Source organism: Condylura cristata, unplaced genomic scaffold (genome assembly GCF_000260355.1).
Source record: "Condylura cristata isolate star-nosed mole 26May11 unplaced genomic scaffold, ConCri1.0 scaffold00002, whole genome shotgun sequence".
Classification (NCBI taxonomy): Eukaryota; Metazoa; Chordata; class Mammalia; order Eulipotyphla; family Talpidae; genus Condylura; species Condylura cristata.
In genome coordinates, this window is record NW_004567103.1 from 59376732 (window position 1) to 59383757 (window position 7026).

The window sequence follows — 7026 nt, forward strand, 5'->3', positions numbered from 1 at the left end:
CTCTGGCCTGTACCCCAGTTCTGTATGCACAGATAAATAAATCTTAAAAAAAAGAAAAAAAGACTACCTCCTTTTAAGATTTTCTGTGTCAATCCCAGGGAAGAAACTTAACAGGCACTTCATAGATGATATGTGTATCCTTTAAAAAATCACTTACATATACTATCCTATTTAATATGCCCATACATATGATGGAAAGAATTGAGGAAAAACTACATGAACTCAGAGAGAAGTATTTCCCCAAATGGAAGCTATCAAAAAAGGGCAAAAAGAAAAAACAATAATAAATGACTTCCACTATAATTTGTAAAGCACTTGGCACAGTTATTAAAGATTAAAAAGTTAATTCATATTGTCTGTCTAGTTATTACCACATATTTATATTTCCTTATTGTACTAGGTATTAAATAATACCAGTGACTCCAGACTAAATTTCTTTGAGGACCAGAATTAACACTGTTCTCCTGCCCACAGCAAACCTGCCATGAGATCTGGATTTAGTTCTGGGTCCATTTCAAACTGTTTTGACCTCATGTAACTAAGTCCTGTTGAAAGCACTTACCTAACTTTTCAACAATGATATAAGTGGTAATTAAAAAAATTTCTGACATGCACTCTTCCCATGAAACTGCTTCATTAATACCAAGCTTAATAATTAAAAAAATATATCTAAAATGGAATAATTAGATAGTGTTATTCTATCTATAGAAAAACATATGCTTGCAAATATTACAACTAGCCAACACAGGACCATCTTTTAGAAAAGAGATGTAAGTAAAATGAACCCTATGAACATCCTGCTCTGATGCATCGGATTCTTTTATTGATAGCAACAGAAAGAGAAAATCTGAGATCATAATGTTCACACTAAATTATAAAATAATAGTACAGAGTTTAGACTTTGAGGAAAGTGATACAGGTAAACTATGTAGGAGAATACACTAGAGGAAGGAAGCATTCAAAAAAAGTGTTTCAGAAGTCTGCAAAGAAATTCCCTTGAGTATGTTGTTGAATACAAAGTTCATCAAGCCAGGGAAAGAACTATAGAAAAACAGTGAACTTCACCATTTCCAGAGCTCACATTGAACTCAGAGATGATGGAGTTCCATTTAGCTAGAATAGAAAGCCTAGTTGAATATTTAGCATATGGAGTAGAAATCTCTAGAAGGTCACAACTTGGTACTAAATTAGCTGAAGCTTAAGAATACTCCAACTTTTGAAAACTTTAAAACAAGGCCAGGAAGGATAGTGCTAATCTACCAGTCTCTTAACTAAAATAAAATTTTATATACTTTAAGGAATAAACAATGTACTCAACACAGACATTTACAAAGTCCTGAATCCAATCAAAAATGAGTAGAGCTATGAATAAAGAAAATTGTTTTCCAAATAAAGATCAATAAATAATAATGGACCCCAAAATGGCAAAGATGATGAAATATCAATTAAAAGAACTATTATAAATATGCAAAAGTTTTAAAGAAAAACATGACCAAAATAAGAAGAAAATGAAAATTATTAAAAAAATAACTAAATGGAACATCTAAAGATGAAAAATACAACTTCTGAAAAGAAATGTTTAAGAGCATAAAGAAAAGATCAGTGAACTTGAGGATATAATAATAGAAACTACCCAAAATGAAGTACTAAATTTAAAAAATAATAATAAACCTTCCATGAGCTTTGGGTCAATAGTAAGCAGTCCAACATGCAATTAGAGTCTCTGGAACAGAAGTCATGGAGGCAGAAGAAATTAATGAAATAACAAAAACTTTTCCAATCCTGAAAGAACTCAATATTAGTAGGATAAAAACAAAATGACATCGGATCCTCCCTGATGGTGCAGCCTGTTAAAGCACAGCACTGAGAAGCTAAAGCCACTTCAGCATGAGTTCGATCCCCTCCCCAGAGGTGCCATGGCGTGGCAGACCTCTCCTGACCTGCCCGCTGCTCCCCTCAGCAGTGTACTTCATTGATATGCCTCTTCTACTCCCCAGTCTCTCTGGTGAATCCTCTCACCGCTCCTGCAACTCTGGCCTGTACCCCAGCTCTGAATGAATAAGTAAATAAATCATTTAAAAAAAATTACATTAAGGTACATTAGCATCAAATTACTGAAAATCAGAGATAAAAAGATGCTTTTAAAGGGAACAAGGGGACACCTAGGATTTAAATAGCATCCTGTCTTTCATTTGGGTAAGGTTGAACTCAGTTTACACTGGACTTTCTTTTGTATGCTAGTATTTATCACTGAATAAAATCTATCTTAACTAAAATTTAAAAATATTCTCCTATTCAAAAAACAACCAGGGGAAAAGATGCATATAACTTAAATTCATACAATTAAGTGTTAGGCTATCAGATTAGTTTCCTTTAGTTCTCTTTTCCAGTTTTTTTTTTTTGAGATATAATTAAGGTGTGTATATGGTGATTTCATGTGTGTATAGAGAGGCAAATAATTACCAAATTAGTTGACTTAATATATTCATCATATCTGTAGCCACGATTTATTTTGTATTTGGTGTTTACAATTTTTGTTAATTATACCTCAATAGAAATGGTAGAGGGAAAATAAAAGAGTGGCATACAAAATGGAGAATCCAAGATAAGAAAAACAATGGACTTTTCATCAAAAAACATAGGCAAAGGGCCCTCCCTGGTGGCACAACGGGTTAAAGCACAGCACTATGAAGCTATTGCAATCACTACAGCATGAATTCAATCCCCTGCTGGGGGTGACTCACATAGGGTGGCAGACCTCTTCTGACCCACCTGCTGCTCCCCTCAGCAGTGTACTTCATCAATCTGCCTGTTCTGCTCCCCACTCTGTCTCTGGTGAATCCTCTCACTCTCAGTACCTCTGACCTGTACCCCAGCTCTGTATGCATAAATAAATAAATCTTTTTAAAAAAATAGGCAAAAGATGACAATGTACTGAGATATTTAAGTTAAAGCAAATAACTCCCTGTCAATCTAGCTGCTATATCCAAAAATGTATGTAAAATAAAGATATTTCATTTTCATGCAAACAAAATCTAAGATAATTCACTATCAGCATCTGTACAATATGGAGGTGATAGGAAAATAATACTGTATGGAAACATAGTGAACAAAGTGCAAGTAATAATGTTGGAAATGCTGAATATGTAAAATATGTAAGTAAAAATACATTTATTTTTCTTATATTTGAGATAATTGACATAATATGTAAGCTTAGGGTGGAAATATATTTATTCAAAATCTTCATATAGCATATTGCAACATATTTTTATTACTGAAATGTTTTTAATATTAACTTTATTAGCAATAATAATAATGTGATGGGCTTATAATACACATAGAAGAGAAATACAACAAAGCAATACACAAATGGAAGGAAAATGACAATTAAATTGTACTTTGTGAGATTCATACATCACACATGACATAATATTATCTAAAGGTAAAGTGTGATATGTTAAATGTATATAATATAAATCTTAATAACCACTAAAAAATAAAACAAAGAACTATAATTATTAACCAAAGAATGGAGATAAAAATTAAAGCTAAAATCTACTCTAGGGAAAGAGGGTGCATGGAATAGAAAGCAGAGGGGAAGTATATAAAATAAGACAATAGAATATACTCATAGGACAGTCGACTGAAATTCAACCATATTTATAAACAAAGTAAATATAAAAGGTTAGACACTCCATTAAAAGGCAAAGACTGTATGGCATGATTTTTAAGCAATGTTCAATTTTACATTATTCCATATCAGATAATAATCTCACCTTAAATATAAAGATGTGAAATAAAAGTGAAAAGAACATAAATGATTTGCTATTTTTACCATAATCAGAAGAAAACTAGCGTGACTCCAATAGCATCCACAAATTAGTCTCTAGGACACAAAATTTTAGCACACGTAAATAGGGTTGTTTCAAAATGGTTAAACAGTTAATTTCTCAAGAGAACATGTTGTGACTGCACATAATCATAGAGCTTTCGAGTACATGGAACAAAACTGACAGAACTGAAAGGAGAAATAGACAAATCCATAATTATAGCTGAAAACCTCAACTCTCCCGACTCATAATTGATAAAACAAGCAGATGGAAAATCAGCAAGAATGTGAAGATCTGAATAAGAATATCAATCAATTTGTGTTAGTTAACAGTTACACAACACAATACCCAACAACTATGGAGTAGTCATTCTTTTAAAGTTCACATGAAGAGTCAAATGGCCATGGATGGGTCTTAAAACAAATATCAGCACATTTTATGGCCCTTCCAGGTCAAACGGGTTAAAGCCCTGCACTAAGAAGCTAAAGTCACTTCCGCATGAGTTCGATTCCCGCCTGCCCCGGAGGAGATCCACATGGCGAGGCAGACCTCTCCTGACCTGTCCACATGGCGAGGCAGACCTCTCCTGACCTGTCCGCTGCTCCCCTCAGCAGTGTACTTCGTCTATCTGCCTGTTCTGCTCCCGGTTCTGTCTCTGGTAAATCCTCTCACCCTCCGCATCTCTGGCCTGTACCCCAGTTCTATATGAATAAATAAATAAAAACTTAAAAAAAAAACCAACAAATATCATCACATTTTAAAGTGTATATATAATAAAGTGTGTTTTCTGACAGCAGCAAATTAAATTCAGAAACAATATTACATAAAAACACACAACAAAGAGATGATGTTTTATTTAACGATGAAAAACTGAAAAATCTCCCTCCCATCCCAAGATTTTTAATAGGACAAGGATTCCTGCTTTTGCTTATTCTATTCAATATTGATTGGCAGCTTTAACCATAGAAATCCAAAAAAAAAAAAGAAAGAAAGAAAGAAAGAAAGAGGAGTGAAGGAGTGGAGTGAGGAATTCATAAGTAATTTCTGTTGACAGATTCACAGATGACATGATTTTACAGTAACTCTACTCATGGTTAAGTTCATGACCACAGGAATTAAAAACAGATATTCAAGCAAAAATCTATACACAGATGTTTTTAGCAATATTATTTATAATAGCCAAATGTTGGAAATAAACTAAATGTCCTTCGATTGATGGATAAACAAAATGTGATATTTATGCAGTGTAATACTCATCAGAAAAATAAATAAATGAAGTACTGATATACACTGTAACATGGATGAATTTCAAAAACATACTAAGTGAAAGAAGCCAAACATAAAAGGTCACATATTGCATGATCAAATTTTCATATGTAATATCCAAAATAAATTTCTTACATAAATTTCATAGAGGCAGAAAGACAGACTGGACAGTGGAAAGTGGTTACTTTAAGGGAAGAGGATCTCCTTTGGGATAGTGAAAATATTTTGAAGCTGGATAGAAGTGACAGTTACACTAAATTCTGAATATATTACATACCAGTGAATTGTACAATTAAAATTAGTTAATTTTGCCTTATAAATTTTATCTCATTAATGAAACAAATCCATAACAAAAATATAAAATAGCAATAGCAAAAAGATCACCATTTATTGAATAATTAAGCAAAGCAACCTAATTTTTGTACTTAAAGGGAAATTAGAATATATTTTAAAGAGTGCTAGTAAAATCACATCATATAAGAATTATTGAGAAGTGCTTAGAATATTTATGGTTGTAGATGCTTATATTTAAAAATAATGCAAGTCCAAATCAGTGATATAAGCTTCCAACTTAATGAACTAGAATAAGCAAACATCAAATCCAGTGTAAAGAAAATAAGTAAGTTATGAAGAAATCCAAAATAAATAAATAAATAAACAAGATCATAAAGTGATACTTTGGAAAAAATCAATATATTTTATAAGTTTCTAGCCAGTCTAATCAAAGAGAAAGAGAATAATACTGTAAGACAATGATAAGAATTTTAAAAAGGGACATTATTAAATAACCTACTAATATTAAAAGGATAGTAAGAGATTATCTCCATAATAAATTTTACCAAATAGTCTAGCAGATTGTACTTTACAAAATGGCTACAACACTATTTATCATTTCACATGCTCTTTCAGAACTTCCCCTATCAAGAAACAGTCCATGTCTCATACATTTGAAACTTGGCAGGAACTTACAGCTAATAGAACACACACACACACACACATAGACACACACACAATGCTTCAAAAAATATTTTAAATCCTAGGTCATAAAAGGTAATAGGCTTCAACTTGACTCCATCAATATTTCAAAATTCTGTTCTTCAAAACACAGCATTAGTAAAAATAAAAGATGAGCCACAAAATGGGGGAAAATATTTGTACTGCATATATTTGACAAATGATTTGTATTCAGAATATATAAAGAATGCATACATCTCAAAAAGACAATCAAGTTAGTTAAATTAGTTAACTAATTAGTTAGTTATACGGGGAAAAAAATCTGAACAGATACTTTATATGATCAATATGTTTATGTTATAAAAAATGAGCAATAAAGCCAGTCTTATAAAAGGATAGTGTACCATTTCACCTGAAAATCCAGAGCTGACAAAACTAACTTAATTATCTATACATGTTTGGGTTTATGTTTGATCTTTCAATGGTATTGCACTGGTCTGCCTGTATTTGTTATAATTTATTAAGTTTTTATCATATGTGTGCATTGAATATAGTCAAATAATTTCTCAGCATATGATATGATCATGTGATTTTATCTTTCTTTTTGTTGATGTGGTGAATTATACTAAACATCTTTGCATCCTGATTTGACACTATTAAAATATTTATTTACATAGTTTTAAATAAAATATGTAGTACAAATCTTAACATAGTATAAAGCATAGAATAAGGGCATAATAAATTTAACCCTCACACATCTCACTTTTTTATCCCTCCAGAAGAGTCATCACAAACTACATGAAGGTAAAGGAACAGTAAGAGAACCTGAACATTAAAATACAGTATGAGTACCACTAGGAATAGAAACCAAACATTGCCATTTCTTCCACACACAAAATAGAAATCGGGAATTTTATGTGGAATTTATCCACATTTAAATGCTGATAGTAAAGTCAAAATCATTAAAGTCCTGTAT